General features: G+C 38.1%; 1 pseudogene across 1 annotated transcript; it reads right to left on the bottom strand.

Annotated features, from left to right (window-relative positions):
* Positions 1–7,812: 7,812 nt before the first annotated feature.
* Positions 7,813–8,147, bottom strand: LOC308421980 (macrophage migration inhibitory factor-like; annotated as a pseudogene). Its single transcript has one exon. The product of its transcript is annotated as a macrophage migration inhibitory factor-like (transcript).
* Positions 8,148–13,242: the final 5,095 nt, after the last annotated feature.

Raw genomic sequence — 13,242 nt, forward strand, 5'->3', positions numbered from 1 at the left:
AGGTTTCTCTCTCACGGTCTGTATATTGTCTGGCTTTCTATTTGTTCCCATCTCCTGCAAGAGGAAGCTTATCTGATGAACATAGGTAAGTTATTAATCTGTGAACATAGCACAATATTATTAGGATCCATTTTATCATTATGTTTTTCTTCGTTATTTATATGATTATTTAGCTTTACCCTAGGCCCCTGAACTATCTAGATTCATTATCTTGTTCACCCAAGCAGTATTGGATACTGATTCCATCTCATAGAGGGGGCCTTAAGTCAAATAAATTACTTTTTGTTAATCCTTAAACTTTATGCCACGGATACCCTTTACCATTGTAAGCATTAACAAATGAACTGTCACCTATATCTTCTGTTAGGGGAGAAAACAGTTTTTTCCATTATAATAACATTGGCAACCAAGAAAAGCAAAGATCCAGGGACACACGCTTGGTGAGACTGTGCTGCAAGTAGCCAGGGACAGAAGTCTGGGTCAAACAAGCAGATAGCACATCCTCCCCATCCATTGGTTCAGGGGAGCAGGAACACTGCCTTAGGGATTCAGTTTCAACCCAGAGGTCCCTTGCAAGCAGAACAAAGGCTCAGGCCATCTGCCACCAAAAACAGCAGAGATCCAAGGACTCAGGCCTGGTGAGAATGTGCTGTGAATATCAGGACCAGGTAAACCACATAAATAATCTCACGACTCCTAACGAAATAGAAGCAGTCATCAAAAGCCTCCCAACCAAAAAAAAACCCAGGTCCAGATGGGCTCAGTGCAGAATTCTATCAGACATTTATTAGCAACCTAATACCAATAATCTCCAAATTATTCCACAAAATCGAGTCAGATGAAACACTGACTAACTCATTTTTTGAGGCCAAAATAAGCCTTGCTTTGAAACCATACAAAGGCCCTACAAGGAAAGAGAACTTCAGACCAATCTCACTTATGGACATTGATGGAAAAATCCTTGCAAACCGAATCCAAAACACATCAAAATGATCATTAACTATGATAAAATAGGCTTCATCCCTGGGATGCAGGGATGGTTTAACATACGGAAATCCATCAATGCAATCCACCATATACAGAGACTAAAAGTAAAACACCACATTATCATCTCACTAGATGCTGAGAAAGCATTTGACAAAATCCAACACCCCTTCATATTTAAAGTCTTGGAAAGAACAGTAATCCAAAGCCCATACCTAAACATAATAAAAGCAATATACAGCAAACCAATAGCCAAGATCAAACTTAATGATGAGAAACTTGAAGCAATCCCACTAAAATCAGGAACTAGATAAGGCTGCCCACTCTCCCCCTCCCATTCAACATAGTACTGGAAGTCCTGGCCAGAGCAATTAGACAGCAAAAGGAAATTAATGGGATACAAATTAGAAAAAAAGGAGTATAAACATCACTGCAGATGACATGATAGTGTAAGTAGTGACCCCAAAAATTCCACCAGAGAACTCCTACAGCTGATAAACAAGTTCAACAAAGTGGCTGGATATACAATTAACTCAAACAAATCAGTAGCCTTCCTCTACTCAAAGGACAAACATGCAGAGAAAGAAATTAGAGAAAATATACCCTTCACAATAGTCACAAACAATATGAAATATTTTGGTGTGACTTTAACTAAGCAAGTGAAGGACCTGTATGACAAGAACTTCAAATCTCTGAAGAAGGAAACCTAGGAAGATCTCAGAAAAATGGAACGATCTCCCATGCTCATGGATTGGAAGGATCAACATTGTAAAAAGAAAATGGCCATATTACCTAAAGCAATCTACACATTCAATGCAATCACCATCAAAATTCTAACCCAATTATGCATAGAGTTGGAAAGAGCAATGTGCAATTTCATCTGGTATAACAAAAGACCTAGACTAGCAAAATCCATCCTCAATAACAAGAAAACATCTGCACGAATCACCATCCCTGATCTCAGGCTACATTATAAGGCAATTGTGCTAAAAACTGCATGGTACTAGTACACAGATAGGCAGGTAGATCTATGGAATAGAATAGAAGAACCAGAAATGAGCCCTCACATATATGGTCACCTGATTTTTGACAAAGGAGCTGTAAACATTCAATAGAAAAAGGACAGCCTCTTCAACAAATGGTGTTGGTCCAACTGGCACTCAGCATGCAGAAGAGTGAAAATAGACCCTTTCTTATTTCCTTGTACAAAGCTCAAGTGTAAGTGGATCAAAGAACTCCACGTTAAACCAGATACACTGAAACTATTAGAGGAGAACATAGGGAAAAGCTTAGAACACATAGACACAGGAGAAAATTTTCTGAACAGAACATCAATGGCTCATGCTCTAAGGTCAAATATCAACAAATGAGACTTAGTGAGATTACAAAGTTTCTGCAAGGCTAATGACACTGTCAAGAAAACAAAACAGCAGCCAACAGATTTGGAAAAGATCTTTACCAACACTACATCTGATAGAGGCCTAATATACAATGTATACAAAGAACTCAAGAAGTTAGACACCAGAGAATGAAGCACCCCAATTAAAAAATGGGGTACAGAGCTAAAGAAAAGTTCTCAAGTGATGATTATTGAATGACTGAGAAGAAGCATCTAAGGAAGTGCTTGACATCATTAGCCATCAGGGATATGCAAGTTAAAACAAGCTTGAGATTCCCCCTCACACTAACCAGAATGTCTAAGATAAAAAATTCATATGACAGCAGATCCTGGTAAGGTTGCAGAGAAATACTCTTGGTGGTGTAAACTGGTACAACCACTCTGGAAATCAGTCTGGCATTTCCTCTGAAAATTGGATATAGTACTACGTGAAGATCCAGCTATTCCACTTCTGAGCATATACCCCAGAGAAGTTCCAACATACAAAAAAGACACATGCACCACAATGTTTATAGCAGGCCTATTTATAATAGCCAGACGCTGGAAAGAACCCAGATATTCTTCAGTAGATGAATGGATACAAAAATTGTGGTATCTTTACACAGTGGAGTACTACTCAGCTCTCAGAAATAATGACTTTATGAAATTCTTAAGAAAATGGTTGCATCTAGAGAATATCATCCTGAGTGAGATAACCCAGTCACACAAGAACAGACATAATATGCAGTCACTGATAATTAAATACTAACCCCAGAAAGCTCTGAACACCCCAGAAAAAACTCACAGACTATATGAAGTTCAAGAAAAACAAAGGCCAAAAAATAAATAAATAAAAATGAAAAAAACATTATGCTTAATCTTTACCCACCATCAAACTTTGACTATTTCCAGGTTACATCTTGCTTTACATGTACTTTATGCTCATTGTAACTAGTAAGATTTTTAATGCATACAATTAAACCTTTATAAAAATCAAGTACTTAGAAAATTTATTCATATACTTTTATGCAAATATGCTTAAAATCTGTACATTTATCTTTGTTTTTTAAAATAAAGTTGTTCAGTATTAAAAAATAAAACAGAAATAAAATTTAAAAAAAATGTCAACCCCTCCAGGACATTCCTCAGGTTTTGGAGTATTTGACCAACATGTCATGGACTCAATAATTTTTGGTTTTGGTGTGTATGAGGTTTCATTTCATCACAATTTTGTGAGTGCTTGTTTCTTTTTCTTTTTGGGTGTGTTCTTATTTTGTTTTCCTGTTTTGAGGTGTTTTCTTGTTGCATTGGGTTTTGCTTTTGATAAAGAACTTAGAGTGAATAGGTAGGGTAGCATTGCTTATCTGGAAGGTCTTGGAGGAAGAAAAGAAATTATAAAAACATATTTAAATTTAAAGTTGTTTTAAATAATAAAATATGATTTCCTCTTAAATAGTTATTTATCTAAATTATCTTTCTAATTTTTGATTCTTCATACAGCTATCATATAATTGTTATTAGTTGAAATACTTAAGAATAAATGTAAATAATACTTCGAAGAAAATATATCTCTATAAAACTGCAATATAATAATTATTATTATTGGATATTTTAATTAAGAGTAAAACTAAAATGTAACTTGAAAATATAATGCATTCACACTGTTTACTTTATTAAAATAAATTTTTAGTTTTTCTTCATACATTTAAATGTAATATACTTTAATACTTGATTTGAGAATTAACAGTGGATTTAAAAATGTTGAAAGCTTGATAACTGAAAGTTGTATATACATCTATATATATTTTTATTTATATCTTTATATATATCTATATCTATATCTATCTCTCTCTTTCTCTCTCTCTCTCTCTCTCTCTCTCTATATATATATATATATATATATATATACATATATATATATATATATATTTGTATTATGTAGAATAAAGTTGTGAAGACTATGTGTCTATAAATACAGTCATAAAATTTCATGTGTACATTTTCTGTTTATTTGTTATGCAAGGGCACTTTGGTAAGTATGTTAAAGATGCCCAAATTCCATTCTTATGAAAGTCTTCCTCATTCCACTTTGTCCTCTTAATTATTTTGCCTTAAAATGTTTCCAAAACATGTAGGAGACTGTGACCCATGTACTACTGTGCAAGCTATTACATCCCTTCTCTCAACGAATTTCGTCTCATTTAAGTGCTACCCAGGATCAGTTGCTCAGCACATAATGGACTCATCTCCATTGTCTTCCATCTGGAATTTAAATTCTCTGCTTGATTTGATGATCTAATTATACTCTGTCTACATTTGTAATAGATTGGAGGGATTCCATTTTGTTTCCCATCAGAAATACTCACATATGGCTTTAACCCATCTGACTGCTGAAGAACAAGAACAATACTCAAGGTTTATAAAAATGATGCAATGGTTATTAGGTTTACCTATTTATTTGTATATTTTTGCAAGTTTAAAATTATAATGTATATTTTGAGGTATTATCTGACTTACACTGAATTTTCCTAAAATAAAATTGGAATGTTTTTTCATGTCATTGATTTAGAAAATAATCTGAGGAACTCCTCCCTATCTAGCAAAATTAATGGAGGATGATTTGGATATGAAAGAGAAAAAAAGAGAAAGGAAAATTAAGTAATGAGGATAATTTATAATTATTGGTTGTTATTCTGACCAACTGTTGCTGAATTCCTTCAGAGGCTTTTCTGGAAATCAGGCTTCTAAGCTATCTTACAAGGCATGAGATATATACTTATAGTTTTTCAGTCTGGGTCGTATATTTGGTGAGGGCCATCAATTACTTCCTCTATACCCACTTTTTTCTTATATTGTTATTTATTTATTTGGCAATAAATATATTAATTAATTAATTAATTAACATTCTAAAAGTTGTCCCCTTTCCTGGTAAACCACCCAGAGTTCCTCATCTCATCCTCTCTTCCCTGCCTCAGGAGAGGTGCATCCCCTCCACCAACTCATCCTCACCCCCACCAGCATCACTCTTCCCTAGGTTTCCCAGAGGATTAAGCTCATTTTCTTCCACTGAGGTCAGACAAGGCAGTCCTCTAGTAAACATTTGCCCATGGTGCTGGAGCAGCCCACTTAGTATGATCCTTGTTTTTTGGCTGAGTCTCTGAAGGATCTGAGAAATCTGTGTTAGTTAACACTGTTGTTCATCCTATGGGGTTGAATGACTCCTTCCCCTAACTCCTCCATATGGGTCCCAGACCTCAATCCAATGGGTGAGTGTAAATATTTGCATCTGTCTCAGTCAGCTGCTGGTAGACCCTGTCAGAGGACAGGGTTTCTGTCTGCAAGCAAAATAAATCCTCAGTAGTAGTTTCTGGGTTTGGTGTGTAGGCACAAGTTGGGCTGGCCTCTTGATGTCCTTTCTTTCAGTCTATGCTCTATTTTTGTCTCTGCATTTCTTTAGGACTGGAACAATTTTGGGTTAAAATTTTCTTATAGAACCCAGGTCTACCAGCCCAGAGATGGCACCACCTACAATGGGCTGGGCCTTCCCCTTGATCACTAGTTGAGAAAATGCCTCACAGCTGGATCTCATGGAGGCTCCTCAGCTGAGGCTCCTTTCTCTGTGATAATCCCAGCTTGTGTCAAGTTGACTCAAACACCAGCCAGTATATAGTTTGTGTTTATTTAGTATTTGCCTTCCAGATATTCCTTCATCCAGCCATGACACAGGATTGTAGTTCTCAGCTGGAAACAGGGATAAGCTCTAATTCATTTTCTGATAACTTCTTCAACCTTTCTTCTCAAGTTGACCAAAACTACCGTTGTTCAGTTATTACATTGTTTCCAAGATAAGAACACACAGCATACACCTGGACCATTAGGACTGTGCTGTGCTGTGCACCTGTGCCTCAATTTCCAATTGTCTAAGAATCATTACTTCAAGGAACATCTAGTTTCACAGAGTCCACTGGAGCAGAAGGAGAAAGCAATAGATAAGTCAGATATAGTAGAATAATTATGCACACCAAGGCCAACTGAAAAGCAGTCAAGCACAAATAAAATCTACATAGCCATTGTCCAGGGCTAAGGTTGGAAGAAATGTGAGCAACTGTTGTTTACAAAGAGCTGCCACAGGCTACTAAGATGTCTCTGTCCTGGACTACTTCAGGCAGTCTCTTATTTCAGATGGCAGGTCCCAGGAGGGGGGGGGGAGCTGTGTCTCCTGCTTCTCAGGGTCTCAGACAATATCCTTTTTTACAAGGAGTTGCTTTTGCCTTTTGAGATGTCTTCATCCCTGCCTACTGCTGGCAGTCCCTGTCATGGTATGCTGTCCCCAGCAGTACACTGCTTGCTGTGGTGGGAGAACTGGGTGCTCAGCTCTCTGTGGGCAGGCTGTGAGTACAGACGGTAGTGGGCCTGTTCGAACTCTTGATGGGTTTTCTTATATTGAACCATCCCTGAATTCCTGGGATGAAGCTTAGTTGATCATGGTGTTTTTATATGTTTTTTTGAATCAATTTCGGAGACTTTTATTGAGTATTTTTACATAAATTTTATTTCCAAAACTGAGATTGCTCTGCTGTTTTTTTTTTTTTTTTTTTTGGAGGGGGAATGGTGGTCTTTGTGTGAGTTTATATATCAGAGTAGCTGTGGCTTCATAGAATAAATTAGGTAATATTTCTCCTATTTCTATTTTGTGGAATACTCTGAAGAGTATTAGCTCTCCTTTAAACGTCTGATATATTTCTGCACTAAAACCATTTGACTCTTGACTTATGTTTTTTTGTTTTTGTTTTAGTTTTCTTTTCTTTTCTTTTTTTTTTTTTTTTTTTTTTTTTTTTTGGTTGGGAGGTTTTTGGTGACTATTTTTTTTTATTTCTTTGGGTATTGTTGGACTGTTTAGATAGTCAACCTGATCTTGGTTTAACTTTGGTATGTGATATTGGTCTAGAAAATTGTTCATTACATCTAGATTTTCTACTTTTGTTAAATATAGCATTTTGTGGTAAGATCTGATGATTTATTTTTAATTTCCTCAATACAGTTGTTATGTCTCCCCTTTCATTTTTAATTTTGTTAATCTGGATGTTGTCTCTGTGCCATTTAGTTTGTTTGGATAAGGGTTTTATATTTTGTTCATTTCCACAATGAACCAGTCTTTTGTTTTCTTGATTCTTTGTATCTTTCTTTTAGTTTCTAATTGGCTGATTTCTGCCCTGAGATTGATTACTTCCAGACATCTACTCCTCTTGGGTTTGCTCCTCTTTGTTTCAGGGCTTTCCGGTAAGCTGTTAAGTTGCTAGTGTAGTCTCTTTATTATTTATTTATTTATTTATTTATTTATTTATTTATTTATTTATTTATTTATTTTTGGTCTCTTAAACCATTTATTTCTTCTGACCCAAAGGATGCAGCAAGGCTGGAAGAACAGAGGTGGTAAGTGAGGCCAGGACTCAAGTGAAAGTGGAACCGTTCCATCTCACATTGGCTGCGTTCATGTCGTTATAGTTATAGTTGATGCAGACCCGGTCCAGGCTGATATGAAGGCGATTGGACAGCCGGCCCAACAGCAGCTTGCTGTAGTTGCGGTTCTGGGCGCCACTGGTCTTGCCGATGCTGTGCAGGCTGCAGAGGGCACAGAGGTCGCTAAAAACCATGAGCTAGTACAGGACCACCTGCACCACGATGCATCGTTGGTGGCCTGAGCCAGCTGCTGGGTGAGCTCAGAGAGAAACCCCTCTGGCACAGAGGCGTGGGGAACATTGGTGTCGACAATGAACATGGGCATGGTGGCAGAGAGACTGAGAGTGAGGACTGGAGGACCAGGCAAAGTGTGGCATGACCCAGCCGGGGACTTAGTGTTTTCCTCTCAGCGCTGCTATTATTTCTTCTCATAAATTTGTGCATGGGTTGTCTTCATTTACATTAAATTATAGAAAGTATTTAATTTCTTTCCTTATTTCTTCCCTTACAAAGTTTTCATTGAGTAGGGAATTGTTCTGTATCCGTAAATCTGTGAGCTTTCTGTTATTTTCGGTATTATTGAAGTTTAGCCTTCATTCATGATGACATGATGAGATGCCTGGAATTATTTAAATCTTCTTGTATCTGTTGAGGCTTGTCTTTCGTGTGATTATATGGTCAGCTTTGGAGAAGGTATCATGAGGTGCTGAGATGAAAGCATATCCATTTGTTTTATGGTGAAATGTTCTTTTAAATTCTTTTAGTTCATAACATCTGTTAGTTTCACTGTATCTCTGTTTAGTTCCCATTTCAATGACCAGTCGATTAGTGAAAGTGGGGTGTTGAATATTTGAGGAGATATGAGATATCCTGTCCTGTCTCTGCATTAATCCTTAGCCCCTACTCCCAGAATGCCCAGTCTATAGGGAGGAGGAGATGAGATGTGCTGAGAGGCAGTTCATAAACCGATGTTTAGAGGCCTGGTGGTATATAGTTGAAGGTAAGCTATTATTATCCATTTTTGTGACAAAAAAGTATCCTCAGGAAAATTCATAGAGTCATACACATGGGAGTGAGATGGGTGGCTGACTCAGTGAAACAATCTAAGGTGACTTTCAGAGACATGTAGAATACTATCGAAAACGTCAAGCTGCAGGGATTGCCTTAGCTAACCAACACCCACAAAACTACGACATACCCAGGTTCCCCACTGTGAGGTAAAAGATGGGGTGCCTACTGGGGAGTTGATATTACAAAAATCAAACCAGGGAGATACAGTTACAAGTACTTGGTGGTGTTTGTGGACACCTTCTACAGATTTCTATGAGGGCTGAGACTGCAAAGGTAGGCTATGAAGTTGCTGGATGATATCTTACCCAGGTATGGATTCCCTCATATGATAGGTTCACATAATGGACTAGCATTTGTGTCAAAAGTAAGCCAGGAGGTAGCAAGATTTAATTAAATTGACCATAGAGACTAGGTGGTGCTTCAAGAGACTGGGTGATGCTTCTACCCTTCTCCCTATATCAGGTGAGGAACTCTACTGTTTCCCATTTCAGCTGTTGAGAATTGGAAGATGATAAATTAATAACTAAGGTCACAGAAACCCAGTAGGCTCGTAAGTATACATGCCCTCTATGGAGCAGACTCCATTCTGAACCACACAAATTTCAACCAGGAGACTGGGTCTATGTGAAGAAACGTTTTTTTCACCAGGATGTGCTGGAGCCATGGTGAAAAGAATCTTTCATTGTCCTGCTGACCATACTGACTGCCATTAAAGTAGACAGGATTGCTGCCTAAGAGCTCTACTCTCATACTAGACCATCTGATGCTCTCTTCCCAGAGGAAGATGCCAGATTCCACTGTACCCACGGGGATGAAAAGTTCAAAAGGGCACCAATACTCTAAAGTTAAAATCACCCCAGTCCTGAGTCTGCTGTTTTTGTTAACTGTAGGTATGGCAGCCCCTAACCACATTAGCCTTTTGACTTACTGGCTATTGTAGCCAACTAGCCTGTATGAAGAATCCACTTGGCATACCCTGGTTTTCAGATTTTACTTTTGATTTGTGCTGGTTGGTCAATAACTCATGGCCTGACACTCTGCTGACTTTAGGAGACTCTATTTGCAGTTATAAATGGAGAACATCTTTTTTATATATATCCCTGGGCGGGGGAGAACTGACACTTATGGGGTTCCAGAACAGTTCTACTGTGCTACTTAGGGATGTGAAACATCAGTCATGGGGAACCGGGAGTGGATGGTGTCAAAGGAAGACCTTATCACAGTTGCCTGGAATGGGGACAGCACCAAAGTTTTACTTAGGTTCACTGCCAAAGGGAGGCCAGTTAAAGGATGGGAAGCTGGGAATCATGGGGCCTCTGGCTTCACATTATCAGAGGGAACAATGCTGGACTGCTTTTTACAGTAAGAGTCTCCATATAGTCAAGATTAAATTCATTGCCAATAGCTGTAGGTCTAAATCAAATTTTGACAGACTGTAAACCTGTGTTAACACCATCCCCCAGACTAGTGACCTCTGTATCCCCAGTCACTCAACCACAGGGATCTTTAGTTCCAGAACATTTCCTCAAACACACAGAACCAACAGACCTCCTCTGGTTAATGATATTCAAAGACCTTCCAAACTCTGAATGTCTTCCACCAGAACTTATCACCTCTTGTTGGTTATGTTATAATGTTAGACCCTCCTTTTCTGAAGGCATTAGGTTAATAGATATAATGTGTCTAAGAGGGATGATGCTTATAGATGGTTGCAGGAAGGTCAGGCTTTAACCAGAGAAGATATCAGGGTACCTGCCTGGGGAAGTTCACTCATCACACCAACACCTCTGCAATCGAACAATTCCCATCATTCATTCCAAATGAATTATTATCCCAGAACAGGTATGATGGGGATGATCAACAGGACTAACCTCATGTGTACACGGAGAGAGCCACAATTCCTCTACCCCTAGAATTCTGTTTTCTAGTCCAGTTAGTGCCCCGTATAACCTATTACTCAGAAGAGACAGTTGAGAACTCTGGTAGGCAATGATGAAGGAGACCTCATGAGGCAGAAAAGAAAACTTAGCTAACTTTAGCCATCATCTTAGGGGCAGGACTGGCTGGGGCCAGCACTGGCATGGCTGCACTGGTGTCTCAGGTGAAGAATTACAATAGCTTAAAGACAGACATAGATGAAGATATCCAACAGCTAGAAAAGTCCATCTCACACCTGGAGCATAAGGTGGACTCCCAGGCTGAAGTAGTACTGCACAACAGGCAGGGATTAGACATAGTGTTCCTACAACGCAGAAGGTTATGTGCCACTTTACATGAAGAGTGTTGTTTCTATGTGAACCATTCTGGAGTCATTAGGGAATCAGCCAAAGTTAGGGATAGTATAGATAGGCAACAAAGGGAGTGAGGGAATTCTAAAAGTTGGTATTACTCACAATTTGACTCTTTCCTCCTGGTTAACAACTCTCATCTCCATCCTTGTAAGACCTCAGATCAATATTTTACTACTCCTTACTTTTGGGCCATGCATTATCAATAAGCGTTTTCAGTATATGAAGCAGAGACTAGGAACTATTCATTTGATGATAATAAGGTCACAGTACCAAGAAATTAGCACAGATAATCCAGATCCAGGAGAGCCCAAGATTGGACTTTAAAATTACTACCAGAGGGATGACTGATGAGGCATGAGGTTTCCTGCCACATCTCTGCATTAATCCTTGTCCAAAACTTCATTGTCCTTGAGTCAAGTCAAAGCAAGTAGTAGTAATTGTTGTTACAGTAATTTGTTGTTGGACAAAATTATGTGGTTCTTTTCTTTTGGTTGTTGTGAGATGATTAATTTCTTGTGGTGTGTGTGTATGTGTGTGAGTGCAGATACCCTCCTGCAGTAGAAATTTTCATCTAGTATCCTCTTTAGGTTGGATTCATAGAAATGTATTGTTTAAATTAGATGTTTTTTGTGGAATAACTTGGTTTCTCTATCAAAATGATTGATAATTTTGTTGAGTATAGTAGCCTGGGCTGGCATTTGTGTTCACTTAAAAACTGCATGACATCTGTCCAGTATATTATGGCTTCTAGAGACTCTGCTGAGAATTCTGTGCTAATTCTGAAATGTTTGTTTTTATATGTTGCTTGGCCTATTTTTGCTTAAGTTTTTAGTATTTGTTCTTTGTTCTGTGCATTTTGTGTTTTGATTATTATGTGATTGAAGAATTTTCTTTTCTGGTCTTATGTATCTTGTGTTTTGTCTGAATCTTATAAAGTGATGGCCATGTCTTTCTTTAGGTTAGAGAAGTTTTCTTCTATGATTTTGTTGATATTTTCTGGTCCTTAGAGCTGGGAATTTTTTATCTCTTCTATTTCTATTATTCTTATTTTCTTTGTTTTATGATGTCATGAATTTTCTGGATGTTTTCAGCTTGGAGTTTTTTATACTTTGTATATTCTTTGACCAATTTGTCAATACCATTTATAGTATCTTTTAAGCCAGAGATTCTCTCTTGTATTCTGTTGGTTTTGTTTGCATCTGTAGCTCCTGCTCTCTCTCCTAGGTTTTTGATCTCCAGGGTGCCTCCATTTGTGTTTTCCTTCTTTATTTGTTTCTATTTCTATTTTTAGGTCTTGGGCTCTTTGTTTAATTCTCTTCACCTGTTTGATGTTATGGTCCTGTATTTCCTTAAGGGATTTATTTGTTTCCCTTTTAAGGGCTTATACCTCCCTTAGAGGCTGTTATTATCATCATTGAATGCAATTTATGTCAGCATTATGTTTTAACCATGTTAGGGTATACATGGCTTGTTGTAGTAGGAGAACTAGATTCTGATAGTGCCAAAATAATTGTCTTCTGTTGCTTATGTTCTAGTACTTGTATATCACCATCTGGTTATTCCTGGTGTTTACTGTCTGGGTGTCTCTGACTGGAGCCTGCCTCTTTTGAGGGAAATAGAGCTCTGTGACATAGGTTAGAGCAAATTTCCTGGGAGGCAGGCATTGCTGTTTCTGGTATCTCCTGTGTTCCTGATTAGAGGAGGTAGATTATGACCCTAGTTAGTTCAGTATTCCTGTGTCACTGTTAGGGCATTTCCTACTGTGTCCAGGTAATGACAGACCTCCAGCAAGAAATGTAGGCTGTGTACATACTTAAGGTAGACTTGGCAGGGTGTGGGATATAAGGAAAGAGTGGACATTCCAATCTTCCCAACTTTATTTTCTTTTCTGAGAAGCAATTATCTGTGGCATCAAAGATTGTTTCTCTGTCAAAAAGGACAACTTTAGTTGAATGCAGGTTTGTCAGTGAAATGAAAAAGGCTCATGTCGCCACCTTGTGCCACTTGAGTTTACCTATACCTCCTAGTGGTAGCACCCAGCTATTGTGTTTAACAAAG

Source organism: Micromys minutus, assembly GCF_963924665.1.
Source record: "Micromys minutus genome assembly, chromosome: 6".
NCBI classification, from domain to species: domain Eukaryota; kingdom Metazoa; phylum Chordata; class Mammalia; order Rodentia; family Muridae; genus Micromys; species Micromys minutus.